The sequence below is a fragment of the Panthera tigris genome, chromosome F2, assembly GCF_018350195.1.
Source record: "Panthera tigris isolate Pti1 chromosome F2, P.tigris_Pti1_mat1.1, whole genome shotgun sequence".
In the NCBI taxonomy this organism is placed as follows: domain Eukaryota; kingdom Metazoa; phylum Chordata; class Mammalia; order Carnivora; family Felidae; genus Panthera; species Panthera tigris.
The window spans coordinates 19761084-19783278 of NC_056676.1; positions in this window are offsets into that span (position 1 = coordinate 19761084).

Here is a 22195-nt window from a genome sequence, read left to right on the forward strand (position 1 = left end):
ACTCAGCTCATGCCCTCAGAGATCAGCGAACCATGCCTATCTGCACAAGACTAGAACATACTCTTCAGGGTAATTGGTACAATGCTTGGTTTTCATGATGCAATTCTTTGTGATTGTGACGAATCGGGGAAAATGTGAAATGACAACCTTCGCTTCCTCACTACTATAAAGGTCAGACCAAATTATTCAGAGTATTCATATTTCGATGGAAAATATTTTTAACATAAGACAATTTCTAATCACCGTGGATTCTGATCTATATAATTAGACAACTCTAGATTTGGTTAAGGGTAGTAGAATTTTCCATTCTACTATTAAAGAAGGAACTTTTGCTGGAAAAAAACGGACATTTATCCAGTCTTTAATAATTTTTTTGTATTCTTATCTCTAAAACCTCTCGGTAAACAAAACAAATAGAAAACAGAATTAGTGAGTCCATTGGCTTTCTTCCCAGCCTGAGTACTCACAGCAAATGAGATTTTTATATTTCTAAACATCTGCATTTCATTCACATCTTCTCCCAAGTAGAGAATTTGAGACAGGATAAAAGAACAGTTCTTCGTCTACAGAACAAGGGTGCCCTGGATTGAATGGGCCAAATGTCTTAGAAAGTCCATCCACTGAGAGAAAAACCGTAAACCACACCTCACAATTGTGTGGAGTCCTGTGTTTCCTCCTCCTCAGCAGACTGTCCCGGGTAACTGCTTAAATTCTTTAGATTTGGTAATAAACAGTTGCCATTTTGACCATTTCCTTTTGTAGACCCACAAACTACAGAATAAATGAATAGCTTTTTTCCTTTGATGGCCTTGTCCAAGGGCTGTTTTAGCACCCCATAAATCCTGTAATTGTATAGGATCATTTGGCAGTGTGTGGATTTTTCTGCTAAATCACAGTGAGAAGAAGATCAGGAGGAAACCCCCAAAATAAAGCATTATGGTGGCATTAGAAGATTTATAGTGGGAGCGAACAGCACTGGCAAAACCCCAGCAAGGCCTTTATTGCTGGTGCGGAGAAGGCACGGCTGAGCATTAAGCATCTTCTGTGTTCGCTGCAAGTGAAAGTTAGAGTTAGATGCAGTTCTTTTTTCTCCTCCACACTGCTGGTGTCGGTGAGAGTGTGATGAAATTCCAAAGCAGGCTTAGCTGTCAAGGATATTGACTGAATAAATTTATGTTCTTTTATATAGATGTCCTGAAAATGGACTTATTACATGGAAGTGGGGAAAAAACAGGCATGGGAAACAGAGAGCACCTAACCATTTGTGCATGGTGTGTGTGTGTGTGTGTGTGTGTGTGTGTGTGCGTGCGCGTGTGGTTTCCCCAGAGGGTCTCTGTCAAATAAATGTGTGGAAGGGCGTTGTAGCATTCTGCCAATTTTTTATAAACATCTTCGTGTCTGAACAAAAAGTCAGTGTGGGGTTGAGGAGGTTGGGGTTTACTCTGCTGTAGCATGCCAACTCTTAGGGAGATCCAAATTGTGCCTTATTTAATCAAATCTGTGCTAGTCTCCGAATAAGAAACTGCGATCGCTGTATTTATAAATGCTTCAAGGACAGGGAAGTGCAAAAGACATATCGTACATGTTCAGTAATGGTATTAAATTTAAATGTTTTTTAGCAAGTTGAAACCAGTATAAAGCTTCGGTAATTAACAGATTAAGATCTATTGACAGACTCTTCACATCAGAAATTAAAAGGAAAATTACAGGTCTCTTAAGAAGTTAAGGCCTCTCATAAAGCGATGGCAAGGAATAACTGCACATCTTAACGGAAATTTTTTTTGGCAAAATAAGCACTCCTAAATTATATGGAATGTGTAATTCTTTTGAACTCTCTGAGACTGGGAATCCTATAAAATAGAAGTTTCAGGTTTTTGGAAGTGATTACTAATACAAAAGAAATGTATTAGAAACAACGATAATAAATGTCACTTGTGTTGGAATTTATCCAGGGCTTAGTCCAGGGACTACTTCCTCTCCGTCTACGTTCTTTCCCCGGGGGATCTCAAACACGCCCAGACCGAAGATCATGTATGGGCTAGTGAATCCCAAACTCAATATTTCACCTCTGAGCTCGTACCTGAGATCCGAACTGGTGTTGCTCCCTTGCCAACTCGATATCTCCAATGTCTAATTTGTTATGCATCTCAAAGTTAACTTGTCAAAAACGGAATTGCTTATTTTTAGCTTCCCTACACACAAATGCACACATATTAAAATCATTTTTAGAAACTCTGTCCTTGTCTTCCCCATCTCATTAAATAGTATCACCTTCCTCCCAGTTGTCCAGACCAAAACCTAAGAATTTCCCATAATTATTTTCTTTCTTTCATACCTAATCCTTCAGCAAGATCTACTAGCCCTAACTCTACAATGTATAACAAAGAATTCCACTCCTCTTCCTTTCCTCTGCTACTACCTATTCCAAAGCACTATTACCTTTCCTTGGCTCCTGAGAGGGTCTCCTGCTTCTGTTTTTATATGCAGTACAAGGAAAAGGATTCGGACAGTATTCTGTAAGAATAAGGGATCCGTTGAAGGGGCTCAAATGGGTGTATAAATTTAATAGGCCGTAAAGTGAATTAGCAGAATCAGAGGATCCTACCATGACACAGAACAATTGAAAAGGTGCAAGGAAGAGGAGGGCTATTAGTAATTCAGACAGTGCTAACAAAGCAGAACAATTTCACTAAAATAAGAAGACTCCTCCAAACTAAGATAGTCACAGAAATTAAGACATCTCCCTAACTCCGATCCAATCTGTCATGGCTACTAATCAATTGGCAGGTCTTGAAAATCTCATTTGAACACTGTGCATCTATGCATTCGCTGATGCAGCCAAATTGTCAATCAACAAACACTTACTGAGCAAGGCTACACCCAAGCACTATGGTCTGTCTTAGTAGTACAGAGTTGAAAACAGCAGAGTACTTTCTAGCAGCTCACAAGGAAGACGGAAGTGCAAGTGATTACAATTCCATGTGACAAGTACCATAATAAATGACAAGGACAAGAATCAGGAGTAGAAACATCCAAGAAGACTTCATTGAGAAAGGGACCTTTGATTTGGGACATGAAGGTCAAATGGGGGGTTTCCAGGTGGCCAAGGAGGAGAAGAATATTGCAAGCAGAAGGAACATGTGAATAAGTAAAATCAGTGTCTTGTAGGATTGGTGATGACTTAAGTGGTCAAAAGAGAAGTGTTTTTTAAAACTTTTTTTTTCTTTTTTCTTCTCTCTCTCTCTCTCTTTTTTTTTTTTTTTTTTTTTTTTTGGTAAGGATACTTTCTGCTTTGGGTTTCAGGGGGTAAAAACAGTTTCTTTTGAGTGCTCTGAAAATTTTTATGCCTCCTGTCTCAGAAGCATTACACTTTAATAGCTCCATAGCCAATCATATATTGCATATTGATAGTACCCACCACGTGCAAGGCACAGAACAGGGTGTACAAAGATGCATAATATAGCCACTGCCCTCAATCAAGTCACAATTTAAATAAGCCATCCCGAATAGCAAGACAAATTAGAAAGAAGCCACTCTTGTCCATAAAAAGCAAAAATATCACCAAGTTTTAGAGAGAACTGTGTACCTTGTTGATTAAAAATGTATAATATGGTCAGTTGGTAAGAAAAAACTGATAGATGTTAGCATTTTTGCCGCAGGAAAGAGAGACAAGCGTTATGCTTTTATAGCCCATCAAGGGACATGATGTCAGTTCTGTAGCTCCAGCCTGCTGCCTGCTGTCTCACACTGCCAGAGAAGATCCCACCTATCCAGATGGGGAGGGCTGTAGAGAGCACCTAGTGAGGGTGAGATCGGGGTGATAGGGCCCTGGAGCCAGCAAACCACCTTTTCCTCAAGCTTTGCATAGTAGAAGCATAAAAGCAGGTCCTCTCGAAAGTCCATGTGGCCTTGGCAAGTGAGCTTATCGCTAGTGATCAGCACGGACTAACACAAGACCGCACGTTTACCAGGCTCTTATTATTCTGAGGTGTTATTATTCTCAGCCGTTGACGGACTTATTTATTCTCATAACAACCCTATAGGGTAAGCACTCATGCTACATTCTCATATAAACATCAGGAAAGTGACAGAGAAGGTAATTGGCCCATAGTTACCCCCCTGTGTTAGTTTTCTATAGCTGCTATAACAGATTACCACAAGTTTGGAGGGCTTAAAACAATATAAATTTATCGTCTCACAGCTCTGGAGTCCAGAAGTATGAAACCAAGATGTCAGCAGGACCGTGTTCCCTCCAGAGTCTCTATGGAAGGGTCCTGCCTTGCCTCTTTGAGCTGCTGGTGGCTGTAGGAATTCCACAGCTGGTGGCTGCACCACCCCAGTCTCTGCCTCCGCTTTCACATGGCCTTCTCCTCCATCTGTGTCTTCTCTTCTAAGGACACTTGTCACTGCATTTCACATCAGGGTTATCTCATCTCAAGATCTTTAACTTAATGACTTTTTTCTAAATAATGTCACATTCGCAGGGCTGCGGTATTAGGACACGGACACATCATTTTGGGGGCCACCATTGAACCCACTAAAACTGCTGTTAAAATGTGAGCTGAAATTCAAGATCTAGCAGTCTGGCTTTAGGATATTTGCTCTCCAAACCACTCCGGGACTCTGCTTCTCAAAGACCAAGGAAGGGGTGGAAGGTTGGAACGAAGGGAACTTCCGTGAAAGCTCCGCATTGCTTAAGATGCCGTAAATCTTCACTCAGCTCTCACCAGTGGGGAAGAGCATCCCAGTAATGACTGATGTTTAATTTCTCGCCAGCCCAAGAGGACAGGGGCTTATAACAAATTAAATTTAATTTTATTGAAAGATAAGATGACGTATCTTTTACCCCATATTGTGGAGCTAAATTCATACTCACAGCTACAGAGGACTAACACATAAGGCTAGGTCATTTTTTCCTCTTTCCCAGGGAAACCAAATAAATGTTTAAAGATCAAAATTCACACTGTGTTTCCCAGGCAGTCCAAGTAGCTACATGATTTTGCCAATTTCAGTAAAAGAACTTCTCTAAGATGATGGAAAAATGGAGTCTTTCAAGCTGGGAAGAATTCCCAATCTCCTGAGGAACATGGAGCCTTAAGTTAATGAACTATAGGACCTCTAGTTTGGGAGTTGAGGTGCCTAGTTTTCTAGGCACTTTCCTACATGACCCAGGCTTTGGGGCCTCCGGTTCCTCATCAATAAGGTAAGATGGTTAGAATAAATAATTCTAAGGGTTTATAATATGTTTAAACGTTTTTACTCAGAAGGATTTTTATGGCCTGCCAACTTCACTAAGCAATAAGATCTTGAAGAGAAAAAAACATTGCATTTGAATATTCACTTGCCCATATAATTATATCATATTCCACTTCATCTTTAGGAATAAACTTCAAGAGAAATTTTCTCTAGAAATTCTTTGCAAACTTAAAACTGATTTTGGTTACATTAGTTTTGTTCTGCATTGAAAGTTCACCAAAGAATTTCCTTGTAAATTAATGGTTTTAATGTCTTCTGAGAAACTTCAACCATAATCTAGCTCCTCAAGTCACAGAATAACTGGTTACAATTCATAGCAATAAATGGTTTCAGGGATAAGAACTCCTACTTCCAGGAAATCATTGGTGATTCAGTTACAAATGCTAAAGTATTTGCATAAGAAATTGCAGAAGATTTCTTGAATTATTGTAATGCATTCAAATCCCTTCATTTTGGGGGCACCCGGGTGGCTCAGTCTGTTGAGCGTCTGACTTGAGGTCAGGTCATGATCTCATGTGTTCCAGCCGCGCATTGGGTTCTGTGCTGTCAGCACAGCCCGCTTGGGATTCTCTCTCTCCTCTCCCTCTCTCTGCCCCTCCACCACTCACGTTCTGTCTCTCAAAAATGAATAAACATTAAAAACAAACCAAATCCCTTCATTTTTGCCCAAGTCATTTATACATATTTTGAAGATAGAATACACTTTGAATGGACCAGTATGTGTGAGTATCAACTTCTTCTATGTGCATCTATAAATAGTAACTTTACTGAAGCCAGGTCACTGGTTTTAGAAAACTGTTCCTATTCCTTCCCAGCACTTACTGGAAAGAAATGTTTAATGAAATGATCATGTTTCACTCTACAACCACCACCACATTGTAGGCACTCCTAATATATGGATTCAGTAAAAGTGGTCATTGAGCAGACGACACAAAAAACATTTAATCTACAGGTAACATACTGAAACTAAAACTCCCCCTTCCCCATTTTCTCTTGACTCATTCAGAACTTCAAAACTCAGCCTGTGTGAAATAAGAAAGAATAGATCCGCAAGAACGGGAACTGTTTTGGATCCTAGGAATCCTGTTTGACCAAGTGCCTTCTTAACTAACGTGAAGAGCTTCGCCAGCTCAGACTGCAAGAGCTCAAGGTTCCCAGCAATAAACAAAATTAACTGGAAAAAATAATTTTTTATTTCCTAGGAACCAATTTCCCTATTTATCTCTCAGGCAACATTTATAACTTCACCGCCATCTTTTTTTATTTGTTTTTCCCATGTCCCACCTTGACCATTCAGTGAACCTTCCTCACATTGACTTCCTGTAAACCCCTCCCCATTTCCACCACTGACCACCCCCTCCAGAGGAAAGAGGTGAACTTTTTAACTCTCTGTTTGCTTCCTTACCAGTTGTACTGTCTAGATATCATGGGGGAATGTTACATTTATAATCCATGGATTGCATCCATAGTAAAACCTCTTTACTATATTTACTGTGTGTATAATTTCCTTTTCTATATTCCTTAGAATATAAATCCCTTAGGGTGACATTTCCCTGTTTATGTCTAAAGCAACATTACCAGAATAGGGAATTCGAAATTATGTCATAATTCATAGCTTGGTATAGCTACACTTTGAAATATAATTCTCTGTCTTTGAGAACTTAAAAATCTCCTCTGGAGTGGAAATGAGAACCTGGGGTGAGTTGGTTAGAGAAGGCTTTATACAGAAAGTAGGCCTGGAGTGACATCTGGAAGAATAAAGGAGACTCAGATCTGGTCTGCAGAGGTCTGTGTCTTCACGGTACTGGGCACTAGCGAAATTTAGTAGGAACAGCCTGAGTTGTTACCCAATCCTAAATTTTAATCTAGCCTCTGCCACTCTCTGCACTTGTCAACTTATCATAAAACTTTGAGCCTCTGTTTGTGCACCTGTCAAGTGGAGATGACAATATCAACACCATCATTCTAAAATCCAGGTCATGCTCTTCACTCCTGGTATTACTCCGTCTTTCTGTGACTCTTGATATTTTGTTAGACCATAACTCCTGTTTGGAATAGTCTTTCCCCTTGGCTTCTGAGATACCACTGAGTTCTTGATTTCTTTTTGGTGCTAAGGTGGCATCTTCTCTTTCCGTTAAAGATCAAGGTTTCCCAAAATTCTCTCTTTCACTCTTTTTTGGTTCCCAGAGTAATCTTACCCCGTGGATTTAAATAACATCTCTATAGTTATGGTTCCCAGATCCTGGGCTCTGACTTAGTCCTGTCTCCTCCATTCCATGTTTTTTTTTTTTTCCCAGTTTTATTGAGAAGTAATTGACATACATCACTGTTTAAGTTTAAGGCATACAGTTTGATGGTTTAATTTGCATATGTTGTTAAGTGATTATCACAGTAGATTCAGCTAACATCCATCTCACATAGATACAGTAAAAAGAAAAAAGGGAAAAAAATTTCCTTGTAATGAGAACTCTTAGGATTTACTCTCTTAACAACTTTTCTGTATATCCTACAGCAGTGTTAGCTTTAGTTGTCATGTACTTTACATCCCTGGTGCTTATTTACCTTCTAACTGGAAGTGTCCACCTTTTGACCATCTTCCCCCAGCCCCCCTCCCCCACCCTCTCTATGCCTCTGTTAACCACAAGTCTGATCTCTTTTTCTATGAGTTTGTTTTATTTTTTCAGATTCCACATATAAGTGAGATCATACAGTGTTTGTTTTTCTCTGTATGATTTATTTCACTTAGCATAATGCCTTCAAAGTCTATCCATGTGTCACAAATGGTAGACTTTTCTCATTTTATTGCTGAGTAATATTTCATTGTATATATACACCCCATCTCTTTATCCCTTCATCCATCAATGGACACTTAAGTTGTTTCCATTGTCTTGGCTATTGTGAATAATGCTGCTATGAACATGGGGTGCAGGTAATTTTTCTAGTTAGGGTTTTTGTTTCCTTTGAATATATTCTCAGAAGTGGAATTGCTGGGTCCTATGGTAGTTCTATTTCTAATTTCTTCAGGACCTTCAATACTGTTTTCCAAATCGGCTGTTCTACCAAGTTACCATACGACCCCACCAACAGTGCACGAGGGTTCCCTCTTCTCCACGTCCATGGCAGTGTTTCTTATCTCTTCCCTTTTGGGTGATGGCCATTCCAATAGCTATGAGATGATGTCTCATTGTGGTTTCACTTTGCATTTCCCTAATGACTAGTAATATTGAGCATCTTTTCATGTCCTTGTTGGCCTTTCATATTTTTTTTTCTTTAGAGAAATAAATATTCATTCAGGTCCTTTGCTCATTTTTTTAAATTGGATTATTTGTTTTTTTTTTTTTTGTTTGTTTGTTTGTTTGCCTTTGAGGTGTAGGAGTTCTTTATATATGTTAGATGTTAACAACCTATTAGATGGATGGTTTGCAAATATTTTTTCCCATTCCATAGATTTTCTTTTCACTTTGTTGATGGCTTCTTTTGCTGTGCAGGAGCTTTTTAGTTTGATGTAGGACATTTGTTTATTTGTTTATTTATTTATTTATGCTTTAGATGTCATATCTAAAAGATTATCACCAAGATCCATGTCAAGCAACTTTGTTTCTGTTTTCTTTTAGGAGTTTCGTGGTTTCAGGTCTTAATTTAAGTCTTCAACCATTGTGAGTTAATTATTGTGAGTGGTATAAGATATGGAACTATTTTCATTCTTTTACATGTGAGTATCCAATTGTCCCAGCACCATCTATGGAAGAGACTGTCTTTTCTTTTTGAGTATTCTTGGATCCCTGGTCAAATATTAATTGACTATATATGCTTGGGTTTATTTCTGGCCTTTTCCATTGGTCTATATGTCTTTTTTTTTTTTATGCCAGTAACATACATTTTGATGACTATAGCTTTGTAGTATAGCTTTAAAATTAGCAAGTGTGATGCCTCCTGTTTTTTTCTTCTTTCTCAGCATTTCTATTTGAAGGCTTACAGTTTTATAGAAATTTTAGGAGTGTTTTTTTTTTACTTCTATAAAAAATGTCATTGGAATCTTCATAGGAATTGAATCTATAATGGCTTCTGGTAGTAACGACAGTTTAGCCATATTAATTCTTCTAATACATGAACAAAAGTTTACCTTTCCATTTATTTGTGTCTGCCTCAGTTTCTGTCGACAACTTGCAGTTTTCAGAGTAGAGATCTTTCACTTCCTTAGTTACATTTATCCCTAAATATATAATTTTTTTGATGCCATCATGAATGGAATCAGTTTTTTTGTTTCTTTTTCAGAAAATTAGTGTATACCAGTGCTACCGATTTTTGTATGTTAATTTTGTATCCTGTTACTTTAGTGAATTCGTAGGTTAGATCATACAGTTTTTTGTTTGAGTCTTTGGGATTATCTATACATAAAATTATGTCATCTGCAAATAAAGGCAATTTTACCTCTTCCTTTTCAATTCTGATACCTTTTATTTCTTTTTCTTGCTAGGTTGCTCTAGTTAGGACTTCTATAGGAGTGATAAGAGTGGGCACTCTTGTCTTGTTCTTGATGTCCAAAGGCCCCCACCATAAATCTCATTGTTAGCATAAACTATCCAGCATGGCCCAAGGCCTCAGTTAAACAAAGACACTCTCAATGGCCAAGATATTCCAATGGCTTAGAGGTTGTATTTCAGACGATGAAGTAGGGCTAAACTTTTCTTTGGAATATGCAGGGTTTGAACAAGCCAGATCTGCTGAGTTAATCCTTTATTGAACACTACTCCAGGCAAAAAACTTACCGATTATAATAAATTCCTGTCTTCAGCACACATATCCAATTGGTAACTAAGTTCTGCTTATTCTACCTCTATATATCCATATATCCGTACATTCATCATCATCCCCAGCACTTCCTTCCCCCGCTCTGAATTAATCTATTACCAAAACTTATCCATTTTTTGCTCCAAATTCATCTATTGCCAAAACTAATTCAATCTTTTTTTTTCTTTCCCACTTCTACTGCCTCAGTTTTGAACTTCATCATGTTTTATATGGCCTCTGCCATGCATCCTGCTAATCTTCTTCCATATTGCTTTTAGAATAATTTTTATAAAATAGAAATTTGGCTACATCATTCAGCTATTTAAAAATCTATGAAGTATTTCTATTTTATTCTCTATTTTTCCCTTAGCATAGCCCTGAATAATATGGCTGCCAATTACCTCTCCAGCCTCATTACCCATTGTGTTCCAAACCAACAAAATGCTTCTTTGTCGCCATGACTTTGCATATTCTGTTTCCTCTATCTGAATTTGTTGCTCCTTCCACAATCCACTTAACATCTAGTCAACAATTTTCCAAGCTAAATTCCACTCATGTATATGAATCAACTCAGGTTCCAGTTGCTGTAGGGTGACTTACCTGCCTTTAAAGTTAGGTCAGGTACCCCTTCTCTGTACTTTGGAAACATTCTGTGCATGCCTCCGTCATTTCATATTTTACCTTATTCAACTCATCTATGTACTTCTCCATCTCCCACACTGGACTGAGAGACCCTCAGTGGGCACAGTTGTGTTCCATGTAGGAATCCCCAAAACCCAACGGATCGTAGTCACAGCGCCTGAAAGAAACGCATTTCTGAAGACTTGGTAGAACCCAAATCTGTCACAGTAACAAATTTACTCTTAACAAAGGATGGCAGGTATTGTTTCCAGACAACAATGCCAATAGCAAAAACACATTTTGCCAACCTTTTAATCTTTGTAAATATACCATATTTTGAACAATTTTTAACTTGGGAATATTTACGTCATTTTAATTTTACACAAAATGAAAATTGAATATGCACATCATATCATTTCAAATTTACAAAATTTAGGGGCGCATGAGTGGCTAAGTCAGTTAAGCATCTGACTTTGGCTCAGGTCATGATCTCGGGGTTTGTGAGTTTGAACCCCGTATCCAGCTCTGTGCTGACCCCTCAGAGCCTAGAGCCTGCTTTGGATTCTGTGTCTCCCTCTCTCTGCCCCTCCCCTGCTCACACTCTGTCTCTCTCTTTCTCAAAAGTAAATAAACATTAAAACTTTACAAAATTTAAATTCACAATAAATGCAATGTCCAGTACCTTATTAATAGTAATATTTAAAGTTTATTTCCTTCCCAACCAATCCTCTTTCTATCATTATTTTTTGTTCACTTGCTTAATCATTTTCTTATTCATCACTGTAGTCATCATGTGTTATTTCCTGAGATCTCAAGAAAATGAAATATATATCTTTTCTCTCCTCTGTTCCAAATTATTATAATTTTTCAAAAAAATATAGGTGCAGAAGAACCAACAAAAACACTCTATATTTCACATTTATAATATATAACCTATTTGTCTCTCATTTATTCTGTATGGTTTAGTCTAGAATAGTTATCAGAGACCATGCTTCTAAATTCCATAATGAGCCCGACATATCTGATACCAGATAGAACACAAAATATAATTTCAGTTAGTGAGATCACATGATTAATTAACCTAATCCAGATAAAGCCATATCTAAAAAGTGCATTTAAAGAGATTTTGGATTCCTGCTACTATTGCATTATTTTTATTGGTTGTTGGGTCTAGAGTTGTTGCAATGTATTGTAGAGATGTTAGCAATTTAAAAAGTAATAACAAACTTTTATCATCAAGACCCTAAAAATGTATAGATCTCTTCAGTCTAAGCATGAAATTTTTCATTTGCATTATAGCCTCTTAAAAAAAAACCCAAGGGATTCTGTTTTAACTTTATTGCCCTCTGGCAGAACAACAGGATAAAAATTGGAACAAAGAAAAAGGTTATTTTTTTTACTTTTCTAGCATATAGATTAGTATTAATTACCATGTAATGAGCTGAAAATTCCTGCCAGAAAGCTGAGGCTTGTGGTTCCATTAATGAGTATTTTCTTTCCACTGGGTGAAGTAAAAATTTTAAAGTGTTAGGGATTTGCACTTGGAAAACATCTCTAAGCTATTTATACAAGCAAGTCAATAAGAAAAGCACATTTTCCATTTATAGCCTTTGTAGTACATTCATGGATCTGATGTTTTTGGCAACGTGTTGCTTTCAGTGGTAGTTCTGAGTTGTGGCCTTGGGCAGACTTCGATGTAGCAGTAGTGAGACCAGCATTCTATCCACCATCCAGCCTTGGACTGGCTGCGGCGGCCAAATCTACGTTAAGAGTTCCCACTTACTTTCCAAACTGGGAGAAACCACCGAAGTGTGCTCCCTTACTCTTACCTCCAAAATGAATTCAACCTACAACAGGCACCCCAACCGTTGAGAGACACTAGTAACAAGATGCCACCGAGACACAGGTTTGGGTTTGTCCCAATTAAAATGTTTTTGGGCAGTTGGCCACCACCACCATCTCTAAGAATATTTTTGAGGAAGAGGAGTCTACACATAAACAGACATCATCAAAACTGAACCACTCTGGTGGCCATGAAAACGCACCTCAACCAGTTCTTCTGTGAGAAGTGGGATGCAAACGCCTAGTTTCTGACCTCACCACTGCACTGATTGATCCAAGCCAAATACTGGCCTAAACCTGTGAGGGATACTAGGGCAGGCCCCTGCCTTGAGAGAAGCAGCTTTGGTCTGACCAAAATCTCTGTAGAGCTGCCCTGCAGAGTCTCACTCTGCTCCCTCTCACCCCTGCTCCTTCCCTCTCTCTTTCCAGGGCTTCCTCCCTTTGTTTTCTTCACCGACCTTGACTTTTACCATGATAAATCTCTCACATGGCCAATCCTGTCCACTTTCATGAGGACTCAGATTCATGCAGCTGTTGTCTTTGGTTGAGATGATTATATATATATTATCTTGATATTTTTTTAGAAAACCCGAAGAGCACTGTCTCAACGATCATCAAATTAATTTTCCTCAAGTCCAGAGGTAGAAAACCCAGTACTGGTATAACCAAGGAGTCACCTATCCTTTTGCTCCAGCATCCTAATTCTGGCTTTCATCCTCAAGGCCACCACACGGTACAAAATGGCTGCTAGAGCTCCAGTCGTCCTAGCTGCTCCAGGCAGCAGGAAAAAGTAATGGCAGACAGACCAACACAATATTTCTTCTAATGATCTAGCTCCCTCTAAGAGCCTTCTTAGAAGTTCCACACAACTTTCCTTTTTGTTTCATTGTCTTCAGCATAATCACGTAAATCACATAACAGCAAGGAGGGCTACTAAAATGCCATGAACATTGACATCCAGATTAGCATTGGGTGTTCTATTACTAAAGACAAATGAAAGAATGGATATTTGTGGCAACTCTCAGTCTCCTGCACCCTACTTTTCTCTCCATTTCATGGAGACAGGGAAAAACGTGATGTCTGGATTTCTGAGAGAAAGGGTCCGACCACGTGCTTTATCCATCTTTGTCCAGGGCTGTAGGAGAATGAACCTATGCTCACTTCCTTCTTGAGTACTTCAAGGGCCTAGGCTCAGGATGTCAGGACACAAATGAAAGTCTTTAATCATCCTGACTAGACCCAAGTACACATTCTACATGTGTTCAAAATCGCAGTATAGCGGTTAAAAACAAATGGACTTGGATGTCAGGAAGAATTAAAACCAAATCCCAGCTCCTTTGTTCACAAACGGTGTGAACCGATGGCCAAGCAATTAAACTTTCTGCCAGTAAATGTTCAAGAAATGTTAGTTAGCTGTTGGTATGGTATTTTTACATGAGGTAAGGACTGAATGCTTAAACAATAGGCAGGGCATAAAAAACTACCCTAAAATCTCTTTGGTTTTTAACTTAACTCATCCTAAACTCTGTGTCTTAGAACACCAAACTTGTTTTAAAAAAAATCTTTTTTAAGTTACAAGTACCTTTCCTGACACCTCTATTTTAAATATTTCCAGTCGTTTTTCTCTTTTTTCTCTCCCACTCTCTCTTTCTCCATCTCTCTCTCTCTGTCTCTCTTTGCGTGTGTGTTTTTTTTTGTTTCTATGAGCATTTTTTTCCCTGTCTTTTGCTTTTCTTCCTTTTATAGGTTCCCTGATTTCTAGGATGCTCACCAGATCCTCTTTCCAAGCTCCACTAACACTGCCATACATTCTTGGGTTCCAACTGGCACCTGACATCTGGTGCCATAGTGTGGTAGCCCAGACTCGCACAGCCCCCATGCCTTCCTGCAGTCTATGAGCAAGTGGTAGCTGGTAACCACCTATTTCCTGCATATGTTTAATCATTTCAGCACTCTGAGACCAGGATACATATTTTCAGCTAATTAATTCAGATATCATAAACAGTGAATAACAAATTTGAACTTAAGTCTAGATGAGTTAATGAAGAGATTGGAAAATCCCTGTCTAAGCAGCAAAAGCTTCTTGCAAAATCACACAGGATGATCTTAATAATCTCTAGGCTTGTAGATGGAGTGTTCACTACACTGTATACCGTAAGGCAGTATGATCACTCAAAATACTTCATTTGTTTGGATATCTATGGCTAAAATGATTTTTTAATTTCTTCTCTATAAATAACATATTCTATCTTTCTCTACTGATAAACCCTGCTGACAATCACTTGCCCACTCATCACTTTATCAATTTAAAAGATTTTTTAAGTTTTTTTCTCTCCTAAAGAAATTATATTGGACATAAATAACACAGGATCCTAGCTTTTGCCTACCTACAAGGTTGAAATAATTTCTCATCCAAAGATAGCTCTCTAGGATCCTGTATTTCTTATCTTTGTGGCCTATGAGAATTGCTTGACTTGGTCATCTTATTCGTCAAGTAGAGTTAACGATTTCTACCTGCTAAGATTGTTGTAAAGATCAGAGACAATGAATTTGAAACACTAAGCCCAGGGTCTCCTATTTAAGGGACACTCAATAAAAGGGGGCAGTAGTGGTAATGATGGTGGTAATGAAGATTATAAGGAGATTGTGGAAATGAAGGAGATGAAGGGAATGGAGAAGAATGTATTAATTTTCTATTGCTGTAATAACAAATTGCCACAGACTTGGTGGCCAGAAGTTTGTGGGCTTGGTTGGTTTGTTTGCTTCATGTCTCATGAGGTGAAAGATGTCAGCAGGGCTGTGTTCTTTCAGGAGGCCTTAGGGGAGAATCTGTTTCCTTGCCTTTACAAGCTTCTGGAGACTATCTGCATGCCTTGGCTCATGGCTGTCTCCCTTCATCTTCAAAGCCAGCAATGGTGCCCTTCTGGGGGGGCTTCAAATGTCTCCTTCCTCTTCTTCTATCTCCTCTCTCTGACTTACAGATTCTCCCCTCCTCTTACAGTTTTAAAGGCCCGTGTGATAATATTGGGGGCACCCAATAAGCTCTGTATCTTAAGGTCTATAACTTTAATTCCATCTGCAAAGATCCTTTTGCCTTTTGTGAGGTAACAAATTCTAGGGATTAGAGTATGGACATCTTCAGGTGGCCATTGTTCTATGTACATGGAGGGAAAGTGTAATACTGATCGTTATAGGAATAATTGATAAATTTAGACACTAGCTTCTAAAGAATATAGCCTTTTTCAGTATTTATAAGGAGATAAAAGCTTACATGATAAAGTCAACTTGGTGTAGTGGAAAGAGCACTGACCTTGGTTCCATCTCTACAGTCCTGTCTCAATCATTAAGCAGTTTTAGATTTCTGGTCGCTTATTTATCAAATAAGAAAGTCAGTTTAATGATATAAACTTTGTTCCCAATTACAAAATACTATCATTCAGTTAGAATAAATTTAATAGCCAAGCAAGAATCTCCTGAATCTTGCCATGAATTACATGACACTATCTCATCAAAACTAAAGAGGAATGTAGGATTGCATCTTGTGATTCGTAGCTCATATGGAGAATTGTGATAAGGAAGAAGCCAAGCGTTATTTTTTTTAAGGGATCAGAATCTCATTGAAAGGCGAGCATGTGTTGTCAGTTTCTTAGCATCAAATTCTCCTGCTGTGATCCATCCTCCCTTTGAAAGAGCAGGAAAGACAACCAAAGCACGGTACATAGCTAAGCTTGAGCAGACAAGAGCCATTATATACACAAATCTATTACTTCTGCGTACAGGAATGCATCAACATCTGTAAAAATATAAATGTAATTTCCTCTTAGGCAATTCCTGAACATAAAAAATGTCTGGTCTCTCACCGGTGAGACTGACATGCTGGCAAGTCCCACGCTCTGTCCTCTCAGCCTCCCTCTGTTATTGAGGGAGGCAGCATCCAGGGCCCCAACTATGTCTTTGTTGCCTCTGACCAGGTAGCCGGTAACAGAATTGTCCAGATGAAAGACGATCATGACAAGACGTTTCAGAGGAGTGAAAAAATCTTATTCTTATGTGTTGGAGAAACTGGAGACACTGTACAGTTTGCAGAATATATTCAGAAAAATGTGCAACTTTATAAGATGTAAAATGGTTATGAACTATCTCCCACAGCAGCAGCTAATTTCACATGGTGAAACCCGGCTGACTATCTTCAGAGTCGTATCCCGAATCATGTCAACCTCCTCCTGGTTGACTATAATGAGCATGAGGATCCAGCACCCTACTACATGGCCTACCTGGCAGCTTTCGCCAAGGCCTCTTCTGCAGCCCGTGGCTTCCTGACTCACAGTGGACTGGACCGATCCTACACACCAACTATCTCTCGTGAGAGGGCATGTAACGTCTTAGGAGCTCCAGAAATGCTTCATTCTGATTCTGAATCTGAATCCTGAATCCAACTGTTTGGATCCTGATCCAGTGTTTGAATCATTGACAAAAACAGCATTCATGACCTGGACAAGTTTTCCTTCCCTAAACAGGGCTCTTAACCTCATGCCTTCCCTCTCACTTGCCAGGGAACTTTTTTAAATGCCATCCTTTATCTTTTTCTACTCTTTTGATGCTCATTCTTGATAGATGGTTAATTCACAATAAAGCTGAATCTGAATGAACTGAAAAAAAGAAAAATGTCCTGTATGAGGGATGGGTATTTAGACTTTGTCCATTCAATAATTTGCCATTTTTCTTCTGGTAGCTTTTCCAAAATTAATGTTTACTGTAGATAGAATTTTGAATAGGGGTTTACAATAATAAATGCAGCACAAATATGTTGGTTTATTAATAACAGTACAACTTCTATTTTTCAATCAGCTAAATGATTTTGAGTGGTGTTTTTAAAATAAGAATATTTAGCATCAACTAACTCGGAGTGACTTCTTCCCATTTATGTGCCCTTTGTTATCACGAGAATTTGACCCATCTTGAAAATTGCCAGGCAATAGGAAATAGCCTCATTGATCATCTTAATTAGACCTTTATTCAAGACCTCACCATCATTCACTGATCATCTTATTTATATTCTGCACTGGGCTAAGCACTGGAAATATAAAGATGACTAGTACAGAGATTTTTATTTCAAGAATCCCAAAGACAAGTAAAAATAAGTAAGTAATGTAAGAGGTAACTGCCATCATAATAACATCTACACAATGCAGAGTTCATGAGGAAAGTCAAGGAAATATAAGGGTGTGAGGAAAGCTTCAAAGAAGTAGTTGTATATAAGCAGGTTTTTATTTTGCCAGGTACACAGAATAGAAAAGAGTCTTTCACAAAAAATTAACAATAAGCACACACAGGACAGAAAGAACATGCATGTGTTTGAAACTTCACTCTTTTTGAAATACCAATGTGCATTCATTTATTTCTTTCCTTTTTTTTTTTTTTTTTTGACATTCACAAGAAGTCATGGTCCAGTATAGGCAAATTGCTAGAATTACAAGTTACTTCTACTGATGATAATTCCAAAAAGAGAAAACTAAAGTTTGAAAACTGGTAAATAATATGGTAGAGGAGTGGAGATTTTACATTAAAACCTTAGGATATATAAAAGAAAATAAGAAAAAATCTTGCATATATGTCCAATACCTTATATGGAGTTAGGAAGAAGCTGTGTAAAGCAAGCCGACAGAGGCAAAGACAGGAGATTAGAAGTGGTTTAAGGAATGAAAGATGGGTGATGGGAAGAGATATACGAACATTCCAGAATCATAAAATCTGAAAACTATTTATATAATAAATAGATCATAAAATCTGAATACATTTAGATAGAGGACTAGACTCAGGAAAAAAGAATGTCTCAATATGCATATTATTTGCAAAAGAAAAATTGATAAGCATCTCATTAGAGCTGCTAAAGGAAGATTTTTTTTAAATTTTTTAAAAACATGTATTTATTTTTGAGAGGCAGAGCACAAGTGGGAGAAGGACAGAGAGAGGGAGACACAGAATCCAAAACAGGCTCCAGATTCTGAACTGTCAGCACAGAGCCCGATGTGGGGCTCAAACCCACAAACCTGAGATCTTGACCTGAGCCAAAGTCAGATGCTTAACTGACTGAGCCACCCAGATGCCCCAAGATTTTTTTAAATTTCTAATCAATAAAATATGATAAGTGGAACAATTCTCATCATTAATAATTTAAGTTTTATCATTACTACTACTTTTATTTAGCCTTTTGTCTCTATAGCAGCAAATGTGTTAGAAAGGAAAGCTTATATACTACTTTTAAAATTTATTTTTCTTTTGATTTTTATTTTAGAGAGAGAGGGCATGAATGGAGGAAAGGGGCAGAGAGAGAGAGAAAGATGAGAAAGAGAGAGAGAGAGAGAGAGAGAGAATCCTAAGCAGGCTCCACACTGAGTGTGGAGCCGGACGTGGGGCTTGATCCCACTACCCTGGGATCACAACTTAAGCCAAAATCAAAAGTCAGATGTTCAACTGAGGTACCTCCCAGGTGCCCCGATATACTATTTTTATTTATTTTATTTTATTTTTTGTGAAGGATGCTGCAAGTTTGTTCTTTGCTTAAATGAATACAAAAACCTACCTTGGAGCAGATTTTCTTTGTTTTTTCCTCCACCTCTGGAGTGGTCACCTCTTGGCTATGATGATTTGAACAGAGTGTATCAGGATCATTTGTGGCTTAGTGGAGACCACCTCTTCCTTTGAATTTACAACTTGATAATGCGGGAGGGGAATGGGAAAATCTTAACACCAAAAGAACATCCCAGAAGAAAAAAATTAAGACCTGGAACACCTATTCTTTAGGGCTTCCATATTACTAGACCTTCCCTCACAGTGGGTTCTCATGGTCTTAACTAAGGTTTGCTGGTAAGAAAGGACATCAAGACCGCCAACGTGAAATTCACCAATAAGGTTGGAAAAATACAGCTCAACCTATGTACCTAAAGTTTGGAGAAGAGCTAGTTTTGCCACAGCCTTGGACAAAAGCCCTCTGATATCAGTCCACTTTGGGAGCAATGATTATATATGAGTGTGTATTTTTTTTAAAAAAGCTCTAAAGTTAGGAGCTCACGGATTGAGCCCCACTGCAGCCATGCATGTGACTAGCCCGGTAAGGTCAGCCCCACTGAGCGGGACTCATCAAACCAGGTAAGACCAAATTTTCACCAGCCTTAACTCAAGAAATCTAACCAAATCAGAAGTTTGGGTGTGTTTTTTTAGGATTGTCATGTAATGGGGAAGTGAAGTAAGATCAGGCAGAGAGGGGAAGTGAAATGTGATACAGTCTCAACAAAGGCTGGCCCAAATCCACACAGAGCTCTGGAGCTGTAGCTGTTGCCCCATGGAGTCAAAGAGACTGGACCTTCACTGGATTTGGGCTCCTTGAGGAAGAGGGCAAGGAGAACTAGGAACAGGGCAAAGAATTGGAGGAAGCCCTCGGGGGATGTGCCTCTCATTGGCCTGGGGCCATCCCACAGAATGAGTTAGGTGACAGTCAGCCTCCCATGTCCCCAGAGCTGGAAGAATGAAGCTACCAAAAATAGCTACAAAGACCTGCACCTCATGAGCAGATTACCCAGTCCTCTCTTATCTGGGATACATCAGGAGATAAAATCAATAAATGGGGGCACCTGGGTGTCTCAGTTCGTTAAGCAGCCGACTTTGGCTCAGGTCATGATCTCACAGTCTGTGAGTTCTAGCCCTGCATCAGGCTCTGTGCTGACCGCTCAGAGCCTGGAGCCTGCTTCAGATTCTGTGTCTCCCTCTCTCTCTCTGCCCCTCCCCTGCTTACGCTCCCTCTCACAATAAGTGAATAAACTTTTTTTTAAAAAATTAATAAATGGTATAAGCAGGATAGACACATTTTCTTATTTTATTTCTGACAAATATGTGGGAGTTAGACTATATAAAAAGTAGTGTTCTAGGAGATTACCCACTAATTAGTTGTCCATAGTTCTCATAAGGACTAAAAGTCTAAAGAACTTTCTGTAATTTTAAATGATACCTCTGCAGTCATGCAGAGACCATATAGTTATAGTCATTAACTATAAACCACGATTTATTTTCAGTTCTATTTTATGATTCCTCCTTTCAGTTCTATGTTATGATTCCTTCTTCTATTCACTGGTCCTATGCCTCCTCTCCACTACCTCTTTTCTTTTTATTCCACGCAAGGCAGCTGCATTTTGCCCTTCCTCTCTCTCAGCCCTATCATACGTTTAGGGCTAAAGCGGGCTTGCAATGAAATTTTTCAAATCATTACCCATTTCACCTGCTCTGGTGGCTTCTAGTGCTCTGTCCTTCTTTTTGAAAAAGCTAACAGGTCCGAGCCCTGCACAACGATCGTCTCAAGCGTCAAGCAGAGATTTACACTAAGCCATGTGGTGCTGCCATACAACAAAGCAGGTAGATGTGTGGACGTGCCAGTGAGTGGAAGGGATGTCATATGGGGAGCTCTGATCGGAACTCAATGCCTTGAAGCCCATGGTAAAGTCCTTCTTGAAGTGCCCTTGTCACTAGACCAAGTAACTTACAGCAAAAATGACTGAGATGATAGAGATTTGAGTAAATCAGCATTGGAAAGTAAGGTTGGGTAAATAAGCATCAGAACCTTATAGCTAAATAGCTCCTTGCATTCCCTTACACTGGAAACCAAGGAACAAATGTATATTCTGTTATATTTCTTAGCATCTATACTCCTCAGAAGCTGCCTTGCTTCTCATAGCATAGTAATAGCTTCCTGCTCAGCTATGAAAACAAATCTCCAATTCAAAACTAAGAACACACTCACTTCATATCCAACTTTTAAACATAAAGCATAATTTTATTCAAGCTTACTTTTATAAACAAAAATATACACAGAAAAGCATTTTGAACTAAATTAATTTATAATGTAAACTCTACAGTATATTAAGCACATTTAATCAACTGAGTTGAATTCATTCTAGGAGGAAATGATACAGTACCTAGCTTTGATAGTCAACACATGTCAGGATATTTTTATGATAGTATTTTCATGAAGCCCAGGTATGAATTACTAATCTATTTGCCTTGGAGGGAAATGGATGAATAGTTGAGAATGTTATACGAGTTGACAGGGCTCTGGTCTAAGCATACTTATCATATAAAGAACAAGATGGAAATAATTCTACATTGGAAGATCTGCTTTGTGTTAGGTAGTTACACGAATTCCTTCTATGCTTTATGTATCAGTCCTTAATTACCGTGCTGGATTCCTGGCAACCTTGCTATTTTGTCTTTTTTATATTATCTAAAACAAGAATTATATGGTAAACTTTTTCATTTTTTAGCATACTACATCAGCGTAATTTAACAACGTTAATCCGACCAGTCCTATTTTTCCTACAATGTTCTATCTTTTTACTGATATCTTTCTTTTCACTAATCAAGAATCTTTTCAAGTTTAAAATCCATCTTTTTAAGAGTTAACCAGTTAATGCCATGTTAGTAACACACACACACACACACACACACACACACTTCTTTAGGTATTTTTACCCAGAATATTTCATTTCTCTAATTGGATCAATGCTCAGTAACATAAAATCTCTCTACTAACCATGAAAAAGAAGAAACAGATTTAAGAACATTATATCAATTTCAACTAAGTAAAGATATTTATTTCACAGTGTGGTGCCCAACACATAACTTTATTTAGTTATAA